The following is a 27,033-nucleotide window of genomic DNA, read 5'->3' as shown; positions in this document are numbered from 1 at the left end:
AATTTGAATTGTAAATATTAAGTATGTAAATTGTGTGTTTTCACCGAGGTCCACCTTGCAAGGTGAACCCGGGTCCATGGCATAACTATCGTTATTATAATACCCTCGGCAAAACCATTGCATCTTCTGGCTTCTAAACTTATGTGATTCAACAAATAATGGAACCATTATAAGTTTTAAATTTGTTTTTCAATTGTTTGCACAAATTTTATTGGGAAAGTCTTGACCCAACTACCCAAGTAGGGGTGGTGAAGGAAGAAGGTTGGCTCAAATCTTGTTGGGTCAGATAGGAACAAAAGAGAAAATGATTTGAACCCAAGAACTCATGCATAGCAAGCGTGCGTTAACCCACTAGGCCACTCTATTTCCTATTTATAAAAGCGTTATTTCTTGTATTTATTCTTTATTTCGTGGGTTGGCAGCTTTACAAATTTGCCACCACCAGCCAGCGATTGGCCAGCGGCGTGGCTCATCGACAACCTCCGGCTATGGCGCCACCAACGGGTCTAGTGTGCCCTAGGGTGTGGCAGCGACGTCTCGCCGGTAGGGGCCGTAATATTGAAGGTGTATATACGCATGGCAAGGGTGGTGAAGACGTGCTAATGTAAGTAAAGGAATTGCATGGACACGTGAGTGTTGGTTATGAAGGGTGGCGTGCCAGCCTCCGGTGGCCATCGCGCCCCACGACGCGGTGAGCTTGGTGCCCCTTGCCTTTGGCGTCGGTTTGGGGCTTTGACGACTGCCAGCCGAGGCTGGCTGGGCGCGTCGGGTTTGCCCGGCTACGTCCATCCGTGTGGCGCGGCGCCACCCTGGCTGGGGGTCGTGTAGCATGGCTCCCTAGCTAGTGGTTGTGTGGCGTGGCACCCTGACTGGTGAATGTATAGCGTGGCGCCCTGGTTGATGGACGACAGAATGGAGGTAAGCAGGGAGGTAGGTAGACGTGGGACACGTGGTTAGCAGAGGCTGGCCTATCTTGGATGGCCTACACGTAGACGGTGGGGGTGAGGCGAGTAACAGTATAGAAGGAGGGGGAATGGTCTGGTTAGGACATACATTGAAATGTAAGACCTTTCTAGTTGAGTCGTTTGAGTTTTCTCTTTCTTGTCAGATTCCTAGTGGTAACATTATTATTTTTATTTAATAATTAGGGCTATAATTTGTATTATTTATTTATTATTTTGGCCGTCATTTTGGTTCGGTGTCTTGGGCTCTGTACGTATTTTTTTGGGCCTAGTGTTCCGCGTAATAATACTACTATTTTCTTACTCTCTGTTCTGTACCTCTATATCCGGTTTAAGGTGGAGTCGGTTCCGACAAAACCATCATTGGCGCAATCCGTGGGGAACGCAGTGAAAAACTTTTGTTCTTAATTTCTACTCGTTCTACCGTTTTCCTTTACGCAATTAAACACCGAAATACGCCAAAATGGCCAAGTCACAAAGCCAACGTTCCCTGGATCTGCAAAAACACCTTAGCACGCAAGTCGGGGTTCAGTCCAATTCACAAAGGTCGGTTCCCCACCCGGAGTACACGAGAAGTCTCCCTGACAACTTTGTCGTCGGAAGTAGTTGTGCCATCGGTGTGACAAATTAGGGGTACTCGGCGGTCGGACCTAATGTCCTACCTTTAACCCATGAGATCAACAATGTTATTGGCAACTAGGCGGCCTAGCAGTAGAGGGGGGTGCATCCTAGCCCCACCCAATAGCCGATCGCTGACCCGAACACTCAAGCAAATCATCATCTTACCCAACTCAGCACTCCATGAGCTCGGAGGATAGCACAATCAAGGAGGGGAGCCCAATGTAAGAGGCCCGAGTGCTACAACTATGACCAAACCGTGGGAACCCATCATTGTAAGAGTCTGAACTAGTTCACGAGGAATCATCAATGAGAGTATCGATCGTATCCCGAACATTAATGATCCGTAGACCGAGTAGCGGTCCTGGACCAAATAGCAGCACCTTGGTGGGCTTGCAAGCAGCCCGGGGAGGTATGAAAAAATATTTCTACATGGGAAACAATATCAATGTATATTTGGTTGGGCTTGCAAGCGAAGAAAGTTGCGAAAAATAAGAAATCGACGCAATAGTGGATCTGCATATAGTATAAGTGGTCCTAACACGAGTTGGAAGCTCCGCGGTCTATATAGGAGACGCGACAGTACACAAAAGCATCCAAACCGGACTCGCAAACTGGGTAGGTAGTCCATGGAGATAATAACATAATTTTCAGCTTCATTTTATACCAATTACCGTTGGGCTCAGAAAGCAAGACGAGCGGCCTAGGGAAAATTGTGACTAGATTCGCAAGCAACCCGAGAAGGTAATAAAAAAAATATTTTTATTATTTTCTTAATACTCTTCACCCCCTTTAATTTTTTTGTGCTAAGCCCGCAACGCTGGGTAGGCGGTCCAAGAGAAAAAAAAAATACAAAAGAAAAAAAAAAGTGGGTCCACTCCCACATCTCATACGGGATCGCAAGGTAGGCGGACTGTATGCATCTTCACCCGGGCCAACCGGACGCGATCCTCAACCCAGTGTGCAGATGTACACTTGGGCCTACAAGGAAAGGTATGCTGCCCAGCGTGTGCAAAAGATATATATATATATATATATATATATATATATATATATATATATATATATATAAGGTGGATCCGCTCCCACATCTCGTATAGAGATCGCAAAATAGACGAATTGTACGCATCTTCACCTAGGACAATATAATGCGATCCCCAACCCAACGTTCAGATGTTTACCTGGGTTTGAAGGGCAAGGTACGCAGCCCAACGTGCACAAAAAAAATAGTGAGTCCGCTCCCACATCTTGTACTGGGATTGCAAGGTAGGCGGACCGTATGCATCTTCACCCAGGCCAAATATGCGAACCTCAACCCGGCGTATAGATATTTACCTGGGCCTGCAGGTCAAGGTACGTACGTAACCTAGTGTTCAAAAAAAACATGGTTAACGCACTATCCCGCTTCTCAACAGTCGACATATTATCTATCATGCTTTTTCGCGCGTGACATATTATCTATCTCGCTTTTCCGCGGTTGACATATTATCTATCTCACTTCTCAACGGTCGACTGATTATCTATCCCGCTTCTTAGCAGTCGACTTATTATTATCCCGCTTCTTAGCAGTCGACTTATTATTATCCCGCTTCTCAGCGATCACTAGTATTCTTAGCTCGCTTCTTAGCGGTTGACAAATCTTATCCCGCTTCACAGTGGTCAATGAATTTAAATTTTGCAACTCAGCAGTCGATATATTCCACTCCACTGTGGACCTCTAAGTTACCCATCGAGGCATGGCGTCTCAATGAGTTGAGCCTGCCCGAGGGGAAGGTGACGAATATCTCTATCTTTTTCTTGTATGGTACATGAGAAAGCTAAGTCATCCTAACGAGCAACATGTGTGATATAGGAACCGAGTATCGAGCTATTTGAAAGAGAGGAGAACCTTTTAGACTAGGAGCCAAGAGGGCCAAGACGCGTAGAAAGTCGGAAGTGTCTATACTTTCTTTGCTCGTCAAAGATAACCAAAGAAAGTGGGAGACTTATGATGAGGGCATTAGGTCCCGGGGGCCCATTTTATTGGGAAAGTTTTGAACCAAGTGGGTGTGGTGAAGGAAGGAGGTTGACCCAAATCTTGTTGTGCAAGGAAAGCATGGTGGCTTAGAAAGGCACAAAAGAAAAACTACCAGTGGGGCAAGTCAAGGAGATATTGCACTGCCAAAAAGATTTCAACACAAGACCTCACGCATAACATGCACACTTTAACCCACCAAACCACTCTATCTCTTGTTTACCAAAGCGTTACTTCTTGTATTTATTCCATATTTCGCGATCAGGTAGCTTTACAAACCCGCCACCACCGGCCAGCAGTGTGGCCCACCGGCAACCTCCGACCATGGCGCACCCAATGAGCCTAGTGCGTGCTGTGGTGTGGCGGCAGCACCCCCAACCCCCCTACCCCTCTCCAAAAGAGGCGCAATATTTTTAAGGTGTATATGTGTGTGGCAAGGGTGGTGAAGATGTACTGATGCAAGCAGAGGAATGGCATAGACACATGAGTCTTGGTTATGAAGTGGCACATGTGTAGGTAGGGAGGGCGTCGGCAGCGGCCGACAGGCCGCTATGGGTGCCGGGTGGTGCACTAGCCTCCGACAGCTGTCTCTCCAAGAGCGCCCTGCGACGCCCCAGCAGGTGCCCGTGGCAGTTTGGGGCCTTGACGGCTGTTAGCCAAGGTGTGCCGGCGAGACGAGTGCGCCGAGCTGTGTCCTATCATGTGGCGTGGCACCTTGGTTGGTAGTAATTTAGCGTGGCACCCTGGTTGGTAGTCGTTTAGCGTGGCACCCTGGTTGGTAGTCGTTTAGCGTGGCTCCCTAGCTAGTGGTTGTGTGGCGTGGCTCCGTGGCTAGTGGTCGTGTGGCATGGCGCATTGGCTGGTAGACGACGGTATGGAGGTAAATAAGGAGGTAATAATACTACTATTTTCCTACCCTGTGTTGTACCTCTATAATACCCGGTTTATGATAGACCTGATTTCAAAAAATTCATTAATATATATATATATATATATATATATATATATATATATATATATATATATAATAGTATTCATATGATCGAGAACCACTCCCCTGTAAGAACATAAAAATCAATTTGGTGCGTTAAACAGACAGACATATGAATGAGATTAATCGAGGGAATTGAAAACACACGTGTGGATATGGAGCGTTATGCAGTGTGCATATTAAGCATTTGTTCCGTGTGCATGCACACATCATAACTAGAGCAGTAAAACGGGTTCAACCCGCTAGCCAATCATTATTGCATGGACCATAAATAAAAAGTACATTTTTAATATACTGAGGGTACATTATTTATGTACATAAGGTACATTTTTTAAAGTACATTTTTAATATACTAAAGGTACATGATTTTATATAATGTACCTTCAGTACAAAAATAATGTACCTTCAATACAAAAATAATGTACTTTTAATATATTAAAAATGTACCTGATATTCATGGTCCACACAATAATTTGCCACCGCTAGCAATTTTGACCTAGTTTAAGTCGTATTTTAGATTGATTGGGTTGAAAATTTTTCAACTCGACCTGTTTTCAATCCGACCTTTGGGTTACATGGGCTAACCCGTATCTCCATCCCCTTCCCGCACCCCCAACCCCAACCCACAAATGTGTTGTACCTAACCTTTCACTTTAATCATAACGGTCCATAGCTTTACCAGATTAGTTATATTCTTACAGGACACCACTCCATATGCACACGGGCTTTACCAAATTAGTTCCCATGTTCTTACGGGAGAGTGGCATCATCCCCTCTCTCTTTCTTTCTCTCTCTTTATATATATATATATATATATATATATATATATATATATATATATATATATATATCACACAATGAAAATGAGATAAATATATATTATAAATTTAGTTATTGAATAAATCTGTATCAGCAAAAGGTAAAGGAATTGAGAGGGCAAAACATAATGCTAAACTATATATATAGAGAGAGATGAAAGCAGAAAAGGAATAGAGTGATGTTGGAGAGAGTATAAAAGATGCATACCTTAGGTTGATGAGGATGGAGATGGAGTTATTCCGTGAATTAGTTGGTTGTTGAATTTATGGAGTAGAGCAGAGCAGAGAAAATTAAATATATGCCAACTTCAATGTAACTAATCTCAGGTCCGGTGTTTCTGAATTGAAACTCAGATGCGATGCGATGAGAGTTACTGAGCGATCGAGCAGAGATGAAATGAAAGTTGAGAGAGATGAGAGATCTGAATTAGTTACGTTGTTGAATATATAATTTATGAAGTAGAGCAGTAGAGAAACGATATGCCAATTTCAACTACTCTCAGATCAGATCAGATCAGATCAGATCAGACATTTTGAGAGAGCAGAGAGCATGAGATTGATTGAGACAGATCTGATTAATTTTATATAATAAGGTTGACTTTGAATGAGAACAGTACACCGTTAAAATTTAACTGTCTTATTTTTTTTAATAACAATTATTAAGCTATCTTCAATCCATTACATCAAATTTTACACTAAAAGAAATACTCCTAGCATATTTTTACACCAAATTTTATTCATCTCTAACTCATTACACCAAATTCTATTTCTACACTAAAATAATTTGTTTTCTCATAAATTAAAACTTTAATTTTTTTACTTTAATTTTTTTAATATAAAATTTAATTGGTATGCAAATAATATTTTTATTCCACAATAATATAGCATATAACAACTATTACATTTAATTTTCAAAATTACCATATCATTCCCACAAATGCTCAACCAATGCATTACGAAGTGCATAATGCGCTTCTCTATCTTTTATTTGTCTATGTCGAGCAAGAAATTCTTGAAATACAGTAGCTTCATCTCTACATATATCAACTTCAAGACCCGGCGCTTCTCTCGAACTTTGTATAGCTGCTTGCTCATCACGTTCATCTTCAATTATCATATTGTGCATTATGATGCAAGATGTCATTATATCATGTAATACACATTTATCCCAAAAACGTGTCGGTCCCTTGACTATTGCAAATCGTGACTGTAGGACCCCAAATGCACGTTTGACATCTTTTCTACATGCTTCTTGCATCGTTGCAAATAAATTTTTCTTTAGCCCTCGAGGTTCATGAATAGTTAGTACCTAGGTTGACCGTTTTGGGTATATACCATCAGCTAAATAATATCTTGTATGGTACTCTTTTCCTTGAATAACATAATGAGCTGGAGGTGCTATACGATTTGCAAGGTTTGCAAACAAATGAGATGCCTCCAACACATTAATGTCATTATTCGACCGTGGCAAACCACAATGTGCATGTCATATCCACAAATCATAATCAGCTACAGCCTCAAGAACAATAGTTGGTTCTCAACTACGCCCAGAATATTGTCCCGCCCAAGCTGTTAGACAATTTTTCCAAGTCCAGTGCATACAATCTAAACTCCCAAGCATCCTTGGAAAACCACGACTCTCGCCAATTTGAAGCAACCTTGCAACGTCATTAGCATCAGGTGTTCTTAGATAGCGCTCCCCGAAGACCTCTATAATTGCTCGACAGAATCTCTTCAAACTTTCAATTGCAGTTGATTCTACAATTTGAATGTATTCATCTGTTGCATCCGCTGGTACTCCATAAGCCAAAATTCGAAAGGCTGCTGTTATTTTTTGTAAAGTAGACAAGCCTACCCTTCCAAGTAGTTGTCATGATCTTCAACGGTGTTGGCAATTCGTAAAAACAAATTTCGACTCATTCGAAATCGTCTACGAAACATTGTTTCATTATATTTTGGATTTTCTGAAAAATAATTAGCCCATAACCTTCGATCACCATCTACACGATCATGATGAATCACTCTACAGCCAAGAACCGAACCACCGTGCCTTGAGTTGCTAGCTTGATTTGCCATAGTTTCCATATAGTAAGCCATGACAGCGTTGTTGTTAGCATATACATTTAGTAATGCTTGCTCTTGTGATTGTATTAGAGTATTGAGATCAAGATCATCCTCTGATTGTTGGGATGGGGGTGAGGGTGAGGATGATGATGAGGATGAAGAAGAAAATGGCATAGGGGGTTTACCATTGTTGGAATTCATAATTGAATAATATTGATATGATGAAGAGATGAATGATAACTTTGTATGTGATGTACTAGTATTTGTAACAAGATATCAAGAGTGTTTTCAACCGTTGGATTAAACCTCAACAATCTTAACCATTCTTTGGTATGCAATCCAACACACAATCCAATGAAAGATATGAAATCTTATCACAAACTTTATCAGGATTGTTTTCAACCGGTAGATTAAATATCAACAATCTTAACCATTCATTGGTATGCAAATCTTTCTAACACATAATCCAATGAAAGATATGACATCTTATCACAACCCTTATCATGATTATTTTCAACCATTAGATTAAATATCAACAATCTTAACTATTTATTGGTATGAAAATATTTCCAACACAAACGAATGAAAGATATGACATCTTATCACAACCTTTATCAGAATTGTTTTACACCGTTAGATTAAATATCAACAATCTTAACCATTCATTGGTATGCAAATCTTTCCAACACACAATCCAATGAAAGATATGACATCTTATCACAACCTTTATCTGGATTGTTTTCAACCGTTAGATTAAATATCAACAATCTTAACCATTCATTGGTATGCAAATCTTTCCAACACGCAATCCAATGAAAGATATGAAATCTTATCACAACCTTTATCAGGATTGTTTTCATCTATAAATACTACACTTGGATTGCCAAAGTAAAACCACCACTCTTTGGATTCTCAAACTCCCTCTTTGATTTTGCAACACCTCCCCATTCTCTTTGCAAAATGTCGAGCTCACGCATAACCCGAACTGCATCATACTCATTCGAGGAAGATCAATTTCTAAGTCGTGTGTATTGTGATATTAGCCAAGATCTTAAAGTTGGTAAGAATCAAGCACAACAAGAATTTTGGTCTCGTATTGGGATTGAGTACCATCAAATGCTACCAGCAAATAATGTCAACAATCGATCTTGGAGATCTCTTCAAACTCGGATGCAAAATATGATGGCAGCTGTTTCAAAATTAAGAGGATGCATCCACCAAATTGAAAACATGAACCCGAGTGGAGCGTCTGAAAAAGACATTGTGAGTACTTTATACATGTTTGTGAGTACTTTATACATGTTTTATTAGTCATTTGCTTAAATTGTGAGTACATTGTACATATTTATTATTTACTTGCTTATATTTATTATTTATAACAGCTAGATAGAGCAAAATATTTAATGTCACAAGATGCCAAATATCAAAAGGGGTTTATATTTGATCACGAATGGCCTATCCTTAAGGACCTCGAGAAATTTAGTGCTACTCCTAGTATAGACAAAAGTCTTGGCAGCCGAAAGCGAAGTACCGACTTTAAAGGATCACAATCACTACATGATAGAGCAGATAAGTCAATAGGCTCATCATCTTTTTGTGTTGATTTAAATGACGACTTTGAAAGTGCAGACCAGGTTAATGAAAACAACAATGTAAGCAAACATCCTACTGGAAGGAACATGGAGAAAAAGAATAAACAACTCAATGAAGAAAGTAAGGAATTTTTAAAATCAATCCAGACAGAAAATGAACAAATCAAAAAAATGTTCGAAAATTATCAAGATATACTTCAAAAAAATTATGAGGTTCAGTTGTTAAGGTGAGAATATAATTGTGTTGTATTCAATAATAATGTCTGAGAGTACATGGAGCGAATATATAGAGATGCTAGATAGAATCCTAGTCTAACCTGAATAATGTAGTCCTAGTCTAATATGGATAATATAGTCCTAATACTCCCCCTCAAGCACAAAATTGGCTAGCCAAAACATTGAGCTTGTCACGGAGAGAGTTAAAACGAAGAGACGACAGAGACTTTGTGAAAATATCCGCTAGTTGATCCTTGGTTGAAATAAAGTGCACTTCTAACTCCTTTTTGGCTACTTTATCATGAACAAAATGATAGTCAATCTCAATGGGCTTCGTGCGGGCATGAAACACTGGATTGGCACATAAATAAGTAGCTCCCAAATTATCACACCATAGTCGAGGAGGAGTCGCAGGCGGGATGCCGATTTCATGTAACTTTTGCAGATACATCAGTGAGTCCCTTGTATTCTGCTTTAGTCGAAGAACGTGCTACAATCTGTTGCTTCTAACAAACCCAAGATATAAGATTACTGCCCAAGAACATAGCAAAGCCACTAGAATATTTGCGCTCATTCGGATCGCCAGCCCAATCTGAGTCAGAATAGGCGTGAATATCCATAGATGTAGATCAAGAAATACGCAGGCCAAGATTCAGGGTGCCTTTGACATACCGCAGGACTCTCTTTAGAGAGGCCCAGTCTGCAGTAGTGGGAGCATGCATATGTTGACACAATAGATTAACAGCATAAGATAGATCCAGACAGGTTACTGTAAGAAACTAGAGAGCAACAGCAAGACTCCTGTATTGTGTAGGATCGGCATAGGGAACGACCATGTCATCTGTGATTTTCGCAGAAGAGGCAGGCGTGACTACTGGCTTGCAGTCCACCATGCCAGCACGTTTGAGAATATCCTTCATGTACCGTTGTTGGGATAAAAGCATACCACCAGATAACGGGACAGTTTCTATTCCCAAGAAGAAAGAAGGCACACCCATATCACGAACCTTAAATTCAATTGCTAATTTATCAATAAGAGCAGTAACACGATCTGTGTCAGAACCCATAATTAAAATTTCATCAACATACACCAAGAAATAAAGACGAATATTGTCACGAGAATAGATAAAAAGAGACACATCCGTCTTATAAGGCGAGAAGCCCACAGAGACAAGAAAATCATGTAGCCTTGTGATCCGTGCACGTGGAGCCTGTTTGAGACCGTATACAGATTTTTTAAGCAAACATACATGATTTGGTAACGACTTATCCTCATAACCAGGTGGCTGTCGCATGTAAACAGTTTCAGCTAGCTCGCCATTTAAAAAGGCGTTGTGAATATCCAACTGGCGAATAGACCACCCACGAGATACGGCAAAAGATAAGAGAAGATGAACCGTAGTGGGCTTAACCACAGGACTAAAGGTCTCAAAAAAGTCCTCTCCAACAACCTGATTAAAACCCTTGGCTACTAACCTTGCTTTATGACGGTCTATTGAACCATCGACCTTCCGTTTGGTTCTAAAAACCCACTTGCAACCAACAACATTCACACCTGGTTGAGATGGAACGAGATGCCACGTATGATTATAGACCAAGGCATTGAACTACGCACCCATTGCATCAGGCCACTCAGGAAACTTGACCACCTGAGAGTAACAGGTAGGCTCAGGCAATATAGTGAAAATAGTGGGTAAGGCAACATGTCGAGGACGTCTGTGCGGCCTGCCGCGCTGCTCAACCAACTGGTCCAAGATAGTCTGCTCACTCGATGCGGACTGCTCGTAACCGTGACCGGCATCACCGCCAGAAGCCGCCACGGGCTCATGAATCTACCGAGCGCCATCAGTAACCGTGGTCGAGACATCACTTCCTTGGCCTGTCACAATTGGTGCAGTAGCCCGCAATTCGGAACGCGGTGTAGCAACCTGCGAGGCAATAGGAGAAACAAAGGGAAACACAGTCTCATCGAATCGCACGTTGTGACAGATAAAAACCTTGTTAATGTTAGTGTCCAAACAAGGATAGCCACGATAAGACAGAGGATAGCCTAGAAAGACACAAGGACATGAGCGAAACTGGAGTTTATTGCGATTATAAGGACGTAGGACAGGAAAACACAAACAGCCAAACACTCGCAAGTAAGAGTAGGACATGGGAGATTGATGTAAACGGAAGTGAGGGGACTCATCAGACAGAACACGAGTAGGCATTTTATTAATTAGATACACAGCAGTCTCAAAAGCATAGTCCCAAAAACGAGATGGGACAGATGCTTGAGCCATTAAAGACAGCCCTGTCTCAACAACATGACGATGTCTGCGTTCCACTCGACCATTTTGCTCGTGAGTATACGCACAGGATTGCCTGTGGCGAATACCCAGCGAAGCAAGAGTGGAACCAAAATTTTTATATTCTCCCCCTAAATCGGATTGAAAGGAAATAATCTTGCGAGAAAAAGAACGTTCAACGAGTGACCGAAACTTATCAAATATAGCATACAAATCAGATTTAGCACGCATGGGATAATACCATATATAACGAGTGTAATCATCCACAAATAACACAAAATATTTATAGCCAGACGTAGAAAGTAATGGCGCCGGGGCCCAATTATCTGAATAAATTAATTCCAAAGGATGCGTACTAGTAGGTTCGACACGAGTCAAAAGAAAACGAGAGGATTTTCCCAATTGACAAGAGGAACAGACATTGGGAAGATCACTAGAATCAAATGTACCAATAGACGAAGACGTTAAAATTTTACGTAAGACTCGAGAATGAGGATGCCCCAACCGCATGTGCCAAACGTAAGATAATCGTGCAGCAACAAACGCAGTAGGAGCTGAGGAGGACGCAGGTCATGTGTAGAGACCCCAGAAGCATGTCCCTTAAAAAGAACCTTCTTGGTCAAAATGTCCTTCACATAGAAACAAAGGGGGTGAAACTCAAAGAAAACATTATTGTCTTTCGCAAAACGTTGGACAGACAATAGAGAAGAAGAGAGACCAGGGACATGTAAATCATCATGTAACTTAAAAGACCTAGAATCAGTAGCTAACGAAGCGGAACCAACATTAACAATAGGCAAACATGTACCACTGCCGACTCACAGAGTCTCCGGGCCATCATAACGTGTCGCAGAAGTCATCAAAGAAGAATCAGGCGTAGCGTGATTTGTAGCACCAGTGTCAGGGAACCACTAATGAGGACCGTAGGAATCACCATTATCACCGGAGACGGCCACATTAGCCTGAAAACCCCGAGCCCCTGAATAACACCGAAAACAGTTGGCTCCCGTGTGACCAAAACATTTACAAATTTGACAAGGATCATCATAGCGCCAAAAACAATTGGCTCCCGTGTGACCAAAACATTTACAAATTTGACAAGGATCATCATAGCGCCAAAAACAATTGGTTACCGTGTGACCAAAATGTTTACAAATTTGACACGGATCATCAATGCGACGTCGTTTACTGGACCGTTTCTCATACAGTGTATCTTGGTTCGATGCCATCGGCTACTGCTACGAAGCGAGGTGATGCCATGTCTTTACAAGAAATTAGGTTGGTCTGTGCTTCACGTTATTTTGGCCGTCATAATAACCCTAGCTAACTGATACCAGATTAGAATATAATTGTGTTGTATTCAATAATAATGTCTGAGAGTACAGGGAGCGAATATATAGAGATGCTAGATAGAATCCTAGTTTAACACGAATAATATAGTCCTAGTCTAATATGGATAATATAGTCCTAATAGTTAAAAGCTCATACTGAAGCAAAGAAAGTAGAGTTGGCAGAACGACAGGAAGCGAACAGAGAGCGTTGAGAAGAGATGAGAGAGCGCCGAGAAGAGAACAAAATCTTACGCATAAATTTAGATTCTATCATAGATCCAATGGTGCGTGAGTCTATAAGAAATGCGCAACTACAAATTGTTGCAAACAGAGCTAATGAGCAAACAAGGGTTGAATCAAGTAGTCAATTTACTCAATATTTTGATAATTTGGGAGGAAATTAGGATGGTCTTGGAGATTATTAATTCTAAGTATGTTTTGTTTAATTTCGGATGTATTCTGTTTAATTTTACGAAAATTATGTTTTATGTAATTTAATTTTTAATTAATCAATATATAATATTAGGCTTGTTTTAATCGTCTTGATAAGATCTTTCAAATGGTATAATTTATTTTTAATTATTCAAATGTTATGTTTATGTATTTAATAAAATATCTAAATCCATAAAAACAAAATAGAGTTACAAAAGTAATTAATAAAAAAAGACCAGGAGCAAAGATGAAATTAAAATGGCCTCCACCATCTTGGTGTAAAGCTATCGTTCAGTGCCAAATATGGCGCTGCATTGTAGACCATCACCAAAATGGCGCCCAATTTGGCGCCTTCACTGGAGAAGGTTCAGCGCCAAATTGGGCGCCATTTTGGTGTTGGTGGCCATTTTGGCACTTCGCTGGAGTTGGCCTTAGTCGTTAATTTACTGGATAGACCAGTCATTATATATTCCATCTCAAACATGAACTCCCCATATATATATATATATATATATATATATATATATATATATATATAGTGAAAGGTTCCCGTGCGGTGAATGCTTCCGGTGCGGATGTGCAGTTGATTAATGTGCGTGAGATTTGTACTCAATGTGCGTGAGTATTGTGCTTAATGTGCTTGAGATTTGTACTTAATGTGCGTGAATGTGTAAAATGCAGCAGAAAATATTGATGTCAGCTTCTTCCCCATCCCAGTAGCCATTTGCCCCCTCCCTAATGATGATGATGCGGAGGCGGGCTATGGTGGTTAAAAATTATGGGAATAATACAACAGAAATCCACACTCAGCTGCTGTGCAAATTTTACTGTGCGTGCTTCATTTATATAAACATTCAACTGCACTGAAGGTAGTTGATAATCCAGAATCCATGGCCAAATTGAAGGAAGAAGTAACAAGAAGCTTGGGCGTTAATGTCAGTGAGTTTCTGTTCGGCTTCCTTCTGAGCTCGTAATTCTGAAATACGCACGCACATTAAGCACAAATCTCACGCACATTAAACACAATACTCAGGCACATTAAGTACAAAACTTACGTATATTAACATGACGCACATTAAGTACAAATCTCAGGTACATTGAGTACAAATCTCATGCACATTAAGTATAAACCTCACGCACATTAATCCACCGCACATCCGCACGGGAAGCAATTAATGCACCTGATCCCTTCCCTATATATATATATATATATATATATACATATATATATACATATACACACACATATATATATATATATATATATATATATGTATATATATACACATATACATATACATATATATACATATATATACATATACATATATATACATATATATACATATATACATATATATATATATATATATATATATATATATATATATATATACATATATATATATATATATATATATATACATATATATATAGGCGAGTTCAGGTGCGGCAGTGTCTTACGGTGCGGCGATTGCTTACGGTGCGGCAACACCAATAGTTCAACAAATATGCACCATCAACGTTAGGAAAATACACCACAAAAAACAGAGTAAACAGAGCCCTGCATCACCAAACACACACCATTAGGTGTGAGTAAAAACATCATACACTGTTCAGAAATACACCATTGGGGGTGGTGAGTTATATGGTGTATTTTTTTTGAGTCTGTTGTGTATTCTGTGATGTTCTATTGCATTTCATTGTGGTGTGTTTTTCTAACACTGTTGGTGCATATTGTTAACACTGTTAGTGTATTCTGGAATTCCGCCGCACGAGAAGACCCCGCCGCATTTGAACTTTATTCTATATATATATATATATATATATATATATATATATATATATATATATATATATATATATATACACCTCACATATATGGTAGCAACCCAGAAAATGGGTTTGAAGAAGAACCCAACTGCCATGGTAGTCAGATAAGAAATTCCAGCACGTATATATGGTTGTGATTTATTTATTTATTTTTTAATTCAAAATTTAAGACATACTAATGGTACAATTGAATCTTTCAACGCACAATACATCAGAAAAGTCATGTCGATTAAATTATTCTTGACAAACACATTCTTTGGAATTAATTTTCTAAATATCTAATTGATAGGAAAATACCAAGCATCTAATGATTTCATAAAGAATTATTAATGGTAGAAATGGCAGTGCGGAGTTATATAAGTGACACCACTCAAATTTTTTTATTTATCATGATCAAAGAAATGGTCAAAGCAGCCAATAGTCATGTGCAATCTTTAATTTGTCTATAAAATGTTGGCATGGTTGGCGTGAGTATTATTATATGTAGCATTCCTTATTGCATGTTCTATTATGATTAGGCAATATAATGTTAGAATAAAATAATGCATGATTTGTCACTATTACCAACTTGCCAATTATTGAGCATAGAGGATGAGAGTTGAGACAGATCTGTTGAATTATATATAGCTAGGGTTGACTTTAAATTAGAACACTCTAAACAGCTGCATATGCACTAATCTTATCCAACATGTTACATGTTGAAGGTTTTAGAAAAAAGTATAGGTTAATTTTATAAGAGTTAATACCCAAAATCGTCCTCGACTATAGTGGTTTTTCTCAATTTCGTCCTAAACGACTTTGGTGACCTAATATCGTCCCAGACTTTTGTGTTTCGCTCAATTTAGTCCTCCATTTGTTATTTCGTCAAATTGGTGTTAAATAAAGAGACAATTCAGTAATGTCAATATTGATCTCTCTTTATAACTTTCAACTTGTGAAGTGTGAAATTCCTCTTTCTTGTACGAATTACACCCAGAATTACTCCCGGACCTGCAAATCAAATTTTATATTCGCAGTTTTAGGAGTAATTCTGGGAGTAATTCGTAAAAAAAAGGGGATTTCGCAGTTCACATGTCTTTGAGTAAAGAGATGCCATTATTAAAATTACTGAATTGTCTATTTATTTAACACCAAATGGACAAAATAACAAATGATGGACTAAATTGAGCAAAAACACAAAAGTCTGGGACTAAATTGAGCGAAACACAAAAGTCTGGGACGATATTAGGTCACCAAAGTCGTTTAGGACGAAATTGAGAAAAACCACTATAGTCGAGGACGATTTTGGGTATTAACTCAATTTTATAATTATTGAAACTTTTAAGTATGTAACATTTACTGTATAAAGTTAATATGCCCATTTTTCTTTTATTTTTCAGTAACCTTCAACTATTTACATGGAATCATGTTCTTACATTAAACCTCTCTTATACATATAGGAGCAAGATCAAATGATGAAAATATAGTCATCCTGTAATATAAAAACTGAAAGGCTTATTTCTAACGTCCACCGGGTTCATCAATTATTGAAAGTGTTACTTTAAAAAAAAAAAAAAAAAAAAAAAAGCATGTCAATTTTTTTTGTAGTGATTGAAAACTTAATTTTCAATATTTATAAAAATAATTCCATATTTTTTTTTCTTATTTTCAACAACTACCAATCATTGATCTATCATATATATATATATATATATATATATATATATATATATATATATATATATATATATATATATATATATATATATATATATATATATATATATATATATATATATAATTAAGTTCCAGTGCGGTGATTAATGTGTGTGAGTTTTGTAATTAAGGTGCGTGAGTCTTGTGTTTAAGGTGCGTGAGGTTTGTGTTTAATGTGCGTGAGTGCGTACTAAGTTTTTTGCTTAATGTGTGTGAGTTTTTCACTTAAGTGCGTGAGTCTTGTGCTTAAGGTGCATAAGTTTTTTGCTTAATGTGCGTGAGTGTATACTTAATGTGAGTTGTTCTTGAAATTTACGGTGCATGAGTTTTGTGTTTAATGTGCGTGTGTCTTGTGCTTAAGGTGTGTGAGTCTTGTGCTTAAGGTGCTTGAGTTTTGTGCTTAACATGCGTGGGTGTGTGCTTAATGTGAGTAGTTGTTGAAACTTAAAAGGTGTGTGAGTTATGTGTTTAAGGTGCGTGAGGCTTATGCTTAACATGCGTGATGCTTGTGCTTAACATGTGTGAGGCTATATATATATATATATATATAAGTATTGGATCACAAGATAAGCCCGGCAAAGATTAAAAGCAAAGTTGGTGGATTATCCAAATGGGTGTGACTCAGTGACTGGTTTAAAAGGGACTTTGCCCTCATGGCCAACACAATGATTGAGTGTATGCAAAATGGTTATTCCAACCAAGATTTTAGAGATCACCTTGAAGAGATAAAGAAAATCAACGAGCTCAACTGGTGTAAGTTTCTGTTGGACAACCTGGTGGAGACAAGGGGTTTAGGTAAAGATACATCAGTCCATTGCTTTTCTGACGGTAATGAATACATTTTTGGCACGTATATGTTTTGTGCTGCAAACTAAGAAATGTTTGGTGTTCAATTTGTATTTGGTAAGTAGTAAGTCATGATAATACTTTATGCCAATTTTCTATCTGAATTTGTTTACTTTAATTTCCTAGCTTGGCTTTATGCCTTCCTTTTATGTCACTTTTAATTAGTTGATGTAACAACCGCCTTTGAACATTAAAATAGTCCTTGAGACAACAAAATTCAACATTATTGTTATTGATGTTGTGTACAAGGTAATTGCGAAAGTTATTGCTAACCGTATGAAGCCTTTGTTGGGTGATGTTATTTCTGTTTCGCAGAGCGTTTTTATCCCTAGCAGGTTGATAACAGATAATATATTGGTCGCTGCTGAGGTGGGTCATTTCTTGAACAGAAAACAGTTAGGCAGGGTGGGATGGGGGGCCCTGAAGTTAGATATGGCGAAGGCTTATGATAGAATGGAGTGGTCGTTCTTGAGAAAAATGATGTTGGCATTGGGCTTTCAAGTGAGGTGGGTAAACCTGATTATGGAATGTGTCACTACTGTATCGTATAATATTATGATTAATGGTGCGTCTGGAGGCCAGATAGCCCCGTCACGTGGGCTCCGTCAGGGGGATCCTTTATCCCCATATTTATTTATTATCTGTGCAGAGGGGTTATCATTGTTGTTACAGCAGGCTCAGGATAGGGGTGTTGTTCATGGATTAAGGGTGGCGAGAGGGGCTCCTGCTCTCTCACATCTCTTCTTTGCGGATGACAGCCTTCTGTTTTTTAAGGCAAATGTCAGTGAGGCGCAGGCGGTCAAACGGTGTCTTACATTTTATGAGGAGCTCTCTGGCCAGACCATTAACTATCATAAATCTAATATTTTCTTTAGCAGGAACACTCTGCGGACAGATAGGGATATGGTGGCTGCGGTGTTTGGGGTTCAGCAAGCAGTGAGTTTTGGAAAATACTTAGGCTTGCCGGCTTTTATAGGGAGGAATAAGCGTGCGGTGTTTGCGTATGTGGAGGATAAGGTGAGGCAGAGGATAGGCTCCTGGAATAAGAAACTTCTGTCACAGGCAGGAAAAGAGATTTTATTGAAGTCTGTGGCACAGGCAATGCCAACTTTTACTATGAGTGTGTTCCTGTTACCTGACTCATTGTGTAAGAATCTGGAGCGCATTATGAATAGATTCTGGTGGCGCAATGGGAGGGATAGGGGAGGAATTCATTGGCTTGCTTGGGATAAGTTGAGTTTACCAAAGAAATATGGTGGGATGGGCTTCAAGGATTTGAGAGCTTTCAATGTGGCTATGCTAGGCAAGCAGGGTTGGAGGTTTCTGACTAGTCCCCAATCTTTGGTTGTGAGGGTATATAAAGCCAGGTATTACTTGAATACTGATTTTTTGAACGCCTCATTTGGAAATAATCCAAGCTTTTGTTGGAGGAGTATTATGGCTGCTCAGGGCCTGATTGCTCGTAATATCGGGCGTAGGATTGGGAATGGTCAATCCACGTTGGTATGGGGTGATCCGTGGTTAATGGGGATTCTGATCCAAGGATTGTGTCAGATAAGCCCCCTCATTTGGGGGAAGTTGAAGTCTCTGGTTTAATAGATCCAGCATTCTCTACCTGGGACATTCCTTTGCTTAATGAGCTATTTTCAACCCAGGATGTTGATCGAATTACTACAATACCAATTAGTCCTGCCTATGATGATATGTGGTATTGGCATGGAGACCCAAAGGGAGTTTATACAGTAAAAGGTGCTTACCGTGATTTAATGGGAACCGTTATTGAGCCCCCCAACGACTTCTCATCTTGGAATAAAATTTGGAACCTAAAGGCACCCCTAAGTGGAAGGTTTTCTTGTGGAGAGCGGTGAGGGAAGTGCTTCCCACCACTAGAAATTTATATAATAGGAGGGTAGAAGTCCCCTTAGCATGCCCCTTGTGTGGTCTATGTTCTAAAAATATTTTACATTCTTTGGTACAATGTGTTTATTCTGAATGTGTATGGAATGTTTCGGGTTTAATGGTGCAGTGTACAGTGGGTGATGGTTTTGGTGCATGGCTTGAGTCGTTAGTTGCAAAGTGTTGATGAGAATCATTTCACTACCATGGTGGCCATTATGTACCATATTTTGTTGCAACGGAACTCGGCGGTATGGGAGTTTAAGGTGGGAAGGCCACGACAAGTGCATGTGATGGCTATGGCATCTCTCGACGCATGGCATGCGGCCGTGGTTGCTCCGGGTCGGCAGCAGCAGTCCGAGGCGCCAAATGCCGCTGCTGGACAGTTAGCCGCGTTGCTGCGGTGCTCCTTTGATGTAGCCTACATGGCGGCAACTCGGAGTGGGGCGTATGGCCTCGTATTACAAGATGCAGGTGGCGGTTTCATTGCAGCCAAAAACGGCCCTCTACCGTCATGTCAGAGACCCTTTATGGCTGAAGCTTATGCGTGTAAGGAGGCCCTATCCTGGCTTAGAGATCGTGGGGTTACGGAAGTCACGCTTCGGTCAGACTGTTCGGACCTGTGTCACGCTCTTGATAATTCAGCGACAGAGTTTCGCTCTTATGATGGTGTAGCTGTTTCAGCATGTCGAGGCTTGATGAATTTATTTGTTTCTTGTTCTGTTGTTTACATTCCCCGTATTTCAAATGTTTTAGCTCATTCGTTAGCTTAGGCAGCCTCTTTGCTGGCAAACTCTATGGTGTGGGAGGATGTTCCTCCTGCTTTTGTTTCGGCTTTGATTGATTAATATATGCAGCAGTTTACTTTCAAAAAAAAAAGTTCAATCTTTTAACATTCAAGTTATATATTGACTATTCTCTTATAACACTCAGCAGGACTTTCAAATAAGGCAATATGGATTACAGTAAGTACTCAACTCTAAAAGAAGAGTCCGGGAATGGATCGAGTATAAGTACCGTGCAAAGTCCATATATAAGTGTGATTATTCGACATTTCATTCTCACATTTCTCTGCAAGCTAACTTCATTATATTGCAAATTGTTTTGCTTCTGGTCTTACTACTGCCAAGGATAGATAATGGATATGTGTATTTCCATAACATGTAATTACAAGGTCACAAGTTCAAATGACAGTCCTCTTGATTTAAACCGATCAACTATGGACAATCTAGATTGATTTTACCTTTTTGTGATCTTTTGCCGCTTAAAGTCACAATAAAGAATTTACCAAGTACACACTCCTCTTTGAAAAGGCTCTAGAGAATGTGATATTCCAAAATGATAGTCAACCAAATATGTACAGTATATAATTGATAGGCACATTTTACACTCATATTTTAGCTACATATTTATAATAATTTTGCATTAGTTATTTAATATTATCTTATAATTAGTTCTTTTTATATATAATATTTAATATATATAATATATAATATATAATATATAATTTATATAATTTATAATACCTATTACGTACTACTACTATATATATGCATTTTATATATATATCTATATATTATATATTATTTAAATAAATTAAGTGGCCCACTTCTTAGTAAAAAAAAAACAAAACAAATATAAGGATTATAATTATGTTGTCCTTTTTTGTCTTCAATTCGTGTGGATCATGCAGGAAAGTAGAGGAAATGCGATTCCATCGCCGAGAGTCATGCAAAAGACATTTTCATGCAGCGATAAAAAATAAGAATTGGATGGTTGAGGTTCATTGAGCCTATTTTTAGAATGCTATAAATAGTAGGAGTTTCCTATTGTAAAATGTTCATTCTTCCCTCCTCTATAGTATTTGTTGAAGTTGTTATCAATGTCCATTTGTGGCTAATTTCTAGTTGGTTTAGTGAATTGAAGCCCCGGAGTTCATAACGCTGTAAGGTTATTTATTTAACTTTATTATATATATGTTTTTATGCATTTTGAGTATTAAATATTCTTCTAAATTATTTGAATAGTTGTATCATTTAATTGCTAGGGAGGCCTACTAGTTATTTATTTGATATAATTATTTGCTATATTAGATAATGTTGTGCTACAAATTATTCTAATATTCAGTAGCAACTGAGGTTAATTATTGACGGCTTAGTGATAATTGGTCTCGGGTAGAATATTTTCCTAAATTAAATGCAACCGCTTGTGCTTGTGTTATTTAGTTTGTCGGTTTTGCTAGTTCCTATTGCTGCTATTAAATTAAATCTATAGCGCTTGTCTTAGATTATTTAGTAGTTAGGGGTAATTAAACCGCTTGTGCTTTATTTACCTACAACTAAGGGAAAACAGAAATGAAATAATTTCACGACAAATATTCAATTGCATATTAATTACTTTATTAATCAATGATCAGTGTTGAATTCCGGTGGTGGATCTTTACTAACCAAGGTTTCTTATTATAAGTGTTTTCGATATATCATTTTCATTGCTTTATTCGTTCAATTAAATTTCTTGTTTATTTAAATTCTCTTTTATTTTATCTTTATTCTCGATATATTCCAAACCCCCCTACCTTTAATTTGAGCACAAAAGTTAAACTAGTTACTCCTCGTGGGATCGATCCTTACTCCCGCTACTACGTTTGTAAGGTTTTAGTTTGGGAGCCTACGACAGCTCACCAAAATTTTGGCGCCGTTGCCGGGGAGATTTTCTAGCTTATTTTGTGTTTGTTTATTTATTTAATTATTTATTTTGTTATTTGTTTATTTGTTTTTCAATTTGTCCCAAACGAAAATAAAAATAATAATTTTCTTTTCTTTTATTACTTTTACATAATTGCAAATCAAAATATATTTTCTTTTTGTTTATGCCTATAACTCGATCTGCTAATCAAGAACTCTTGCCGTACTATCCGGAAATTGAAAGAACTATACGCAGGTGGAAGAAACAAGCTTTGAGAAAATTGGAGTTTAGTGATCTGGCTACCGATTCTACCAATTCTGATTTAGAAGAGGAACCCATGGCTCAAATTAAAATCGGACTTTAAAAGAGCTTGGAGCTCCAAATTTGGATCAGCAACCTTTATGCATTACTTTTCCCGCTCTGGATGCTAATATACAATTTGAACTAAAATCTGGGTTAATTCATCTTTTGCCTTCTTTTCATGGACTTGCAGGTGAGGATCCCCACAAACACTTAAAGGAATTCCATGTGGTGTGTTCAAGTATGAAACCCACAGGGGTTACTGAAGAACAAATTAAGTTGAGAGCCTTTCCCTTTTCGTTGAAAGATTCAGCGAAGGATTGGCTATACTATCTACCTTCTGGGAGCATCACCACATGGAATAACTTGAAGACAATGTTCCTTGAAAAGTATTTCCCAGCTTCAAGGGCTGCCAACATTAGGAAGGAAATATGTGGTATAAGGCAAAACAATGGAGAATCATTGTATGAATATTGGGAGCATTTCAAGAAGTTATGTGCAAGCTGCCCACACCATCAAATCAGTGATCAATTACTCATTCAATACTTTTATGAAGGACTTTTTCCAATGGATAGAAGCATGATTGATGCTGCAAGCGGTGGTGCTTTAGTTGACAAAACACCAGACGCTGCAAGAAATTTAATTGCAAACATGGCTGCAAATTCTCAACAGTTCGGCAATAGACTTGCCCAACCGTCTAAGCAAGTGAATGAGGTAAATATTTCTGCTCTTGAACAACAAATTACTGGTTTAACTACTCTTGTTCGTCAATTAGCAGTAGGCAATATGCAAACTGTAAAAGCATGTAGAATTTGCTCGGTAGTTGGGCACCAAACTGATGCCTGCCCAACTCTTCAAGAAGAACCTATTGAACAAGTCAACATGGCTAGAGGTTTTCCTGGACAACCTCAAGGTAAGTATGATCCATTTTCTAATAAATATAATCCTGGATGGAGGGATCACCCGAACCTTAACTATGGGAACTCACAAGGGAACCAGTTTGTTCCGAATCGTTCCAACTTTCAAACGTATAGACAACAATTTCCTTCCAGCCACCAACCAGCCCAAAGCTCTAGCTCAGGTATGAATCTTGAAGATATTGTTACTAACACTTTGCAGTTTCAACAAGAAACACAACTATTCCAACAAGAGACAAGGGCTAGTATTCAAGAAACAAAGGCTAGTATTCAAAACCTAGAAAGGCAAGTGGGCCAACTAGCAACTACGGTTAGTCGGTTGGAAGCACAAAGTTCTGGCAAACTACCCTCTCAAACAGTTGTTAATCCTAAAGAGAATGTAAGTGCAATTAATGTTGAAAGTATGTCGCTGGAAAAGAATGTTGATTTAAACAAGGAAATAAGTGCAGGAATCATTGCCAACAATAAAGAGAAGTCCCATGGTAAGCTTTCTTCTTTTTCTGATTATGAACCAGTACCCCCATTTCCTCAAGCTCTTTTAGAAGAGGAAACTCAAATAATGATTTATATGAGACATTTCGTGAATGTGAGGCTAATAAACCATTTTTAGATTCTATGAAAAAGGTACCTCGCTATGCAAATTTTCTAAAAGAGTTATGCACATTGAAAAAGAAACAAAATGAAGGAGTTGATGAAGTGAAAGTGCACGAGAATGTCTCTATGGCTAGTCAAGGCAATCTTCCTTAAAAGTGCAAAGATCCAGGTATGTTTACTATTCCGTGCATGATAAGTGGTGTGAAACTTGAAAATGCTATGTTAGATTTAGGAGCTTCTATTAATGTGATGCCATATTCTGTTTATAAATCGTTAAATCTTGGACCCCTGAGCAAATCTACTATAGTAATTCAATTGGCTGATGGATCTACTACATATCCTAGGGGTGTGGTTGAGGATTTTCTTGTTGAAGTTAATAATTTGGTTTTTCCTGCTGATTTTTATGTGCTTGATATGGAAAATAATAATAAAATTTCTCATATTTTGTTAGGAAGGCCATTCTTAAAAACTGCAAAAACAAAAATTGATATTCATAGGGGTATGCTTACTATGGAGTCTAATGGTAAACTTGTGACTTTTAATATTTATGATACCATGAAATCTCCTAGTGATGATAATTTTGCAATTTTTGTTGATTCTGTGAACTTTGTTACATTTGATGAAATTGCTTCGAATGAAAAAGAAAGAAATAATAAATCATCTTTGAGTACTAATCTGCATGAAGAGATTGTTTCTTTGAATACTCATAATCATCGAAGGTACTCAAAAAGACGATGGAAATTTAAAGAAATATCATAAGTCGAGCCAAAGACGATAAACAAAGGCGCCGCTTGGGAGGCAACCTAAGGTGTGTTTGTTCCATTTTTTTTTCTTTTATTCCATATTCTCATTCAATAACCTTTCTTCTGTGCATTTTTATTCAACATTGGGGACAATGATAAGTGTGGGGGAGGGAATTTAGTTTTATTATTTGTTTGCTTATGTCAAAATTTTCAAAAATTTTCAAAGAATATTTTCTTAGTATTTTATGCTAAATAAGTATTATTTTGAAAAATAATATTTTTTTTTCTTTCTTGGAATGCATAACATGATTGAATAAATAGTTTGGCAAGTTGTGATTAGTTTGTTAGCATCTCTTGTTTGATATGTAGTGGCTATATTAAGTAAGCAATAAACCTGTGAGTGTTTTGAGCCACTGACTGACACTTCGGTCTTATTTTCTTTCTTTTGTGTGATTTCTTCCATAATTTTGTTTCTCTAGAACTTGCCTTGATTCTCTTTTAAAGCTAATTAGACCATGCATGATTCAAGTGTGATTAAGGCTATTATTTGATTTTGAGCCTCACTAGCCAAATAACCAGTTTGTCCCATGATTTATTTTCCTTCGTTAACCCACTTTGAACTTTATAGCCATTCTTTTCTTTATTTTGAACCACATTACAAGCCTTTTATATCTAAAAATAATACCTTCACCCAGCTGAATAACTAGTGGAGCAAATTTTGAATTATTCTTGTAATCTACGTGAGGTTGTGAGGAAGAAGTGTGGGGGAGGTCACTTTCTTGTGTTAATATGATGGAGAATGAGGTGAGTTGTATCTTCGTTGCCAATATGTCGTTGGTCTTCTATGAAAAAAAAAAAGAGGAAGCAGTTCACGATTCAAAAAAAAAAAAAAAAAAAAAGCATGAAAAATTGAAAAAATGAAAAAGGAAAAATGGAAAATATATGTTTGAAAAGGGAAAATGTTGCTGGAAATGAGAAAGAATCCACAATTAGTTTTGAGTTGAAGTTACCTCTAAATAAATGAAGCGAGGGAAATTCTGGTAATATTGAGGAAGAATTCTACACTTTCGAGAATGATAATCATGTTGGAGCCTCACTAGGAGTGTTTTTGAATGGAAAATGAAGGTGTTGGATTCTGTGTATTTATTTGCTCTTCTAGTTTGAAGGTTTTGTTTAAACTACTTTCCTAAAATATTCCCTACCTTAACCCTAGCCCCATTACAACCTGTGAAAAGTCCTTATGATTTGTTTCATGCATGACTCTTGTAGTGGTGATTGAGAAGATATGCAAGCCTATGGTAGAACAATTTTATAGGAATGAACTTGAGTGAAATTTATACCTATCAAACACTTGAGTGATGAGTGATATTCTTGTGAGGGCTTACTTATTTAGTTCTCTCAATTTTCAGATAGGGGTGCTACCTTATTAATTGCAGGGTGCTTCAGATTGTTGTTCATGATATGTTATGACACTACAAGAAAAATGCACATAGACAACGGTTAATAACCGTTGTCGTAGGGGTAAAATTTCTGTTGTTGAAGCCGGTGTTGTTGTAAGTCCCGCGCATAGACAACGGTTTTTAACCGTTGTCTTTTCTAGAAACAACAACGGTTTTTTAACCGTTGTCTATTAAGTGTTGTTGAAGCTGGTGTTGTTGTAAGTCACGCACATAGACAACGGTTTTAAACCGTTGTCTTTTCTAGAAACGACAACGGTTTTTTAACTGTTGTCTATTAAGTGTTATTGAAACCGGTGTTGTTAAAAGTCACTCACATAGACAACGATTTTCAACCGTTGTCTTTTCTCGAAACGACAACGGTTTTTTAACCGTTGTCTATTAAGTGTTGTTGAAACCGGTGTTGTTAAAAGCCACGCACATAGACAACGGTTTTGAACCGTTGTCTATTGAGTGTTGTTGAAACCGGTGTTGTTAAAAGTCACGCACATAGACAACGGTTTTTAACCGTTGTCTTTTCTAGAAGAGACAACGATTTTTTAACCGTTGTCTATTGAGTGTTGTTGAAATCAATGTTGTTAAAAGTCATGCACATAAACAACGGTTTTAAACTGTTGTCTTTTCTCTAGAAAAGACAACAGTTTTTAACCGTTGTATATTATGTGTTGTCAAAACTTACTGTATTCTCGATAATTTCTAGAATAGACAACGGTTTTTAAACTGTTTAGATTTTAAACA

The 27,033-nt window shown here is 38.1% G+C and overlaps 1 protein-coding gene and 1 pseudogene across 2 annotated transcripts in view; both read right to left on the bottom strand.

The window, feature by feature from the left end:
- Positions 1-27,033, bottom strand: part of LOC109172849 (putative late blight resistance protein homolog R1B-14) — a 361,300-nt gene that overhangs the window by 145,510 nt on the left and 188,757 nt on the right. The window lies entirely within an intron of this gene.
- LOC109172830 lies at positions 6,329-7,668 on the bottom strand (annotated as a pseudogene).

Source organism: Ipomoea nil, unplaced genomic scaffold, assembly GCF_001879475.1.
Source record: "Ipomoea nil cultivar Tokyo-kokei standard unplaced genomic scaffold, Asagao_1.1 scaffold0436, whole genome shotgun sequence".
Taxonomy (NCBI): Eukaryota; Viridiplantae; Streptophyta; class Magnoliopsida; order Solanales; family Convolvulaceae; genus Ipomoea; species Ipomoea nil.
This window is presented reverse-complemented; position numbering and strand designations above follow the sequence as displayed.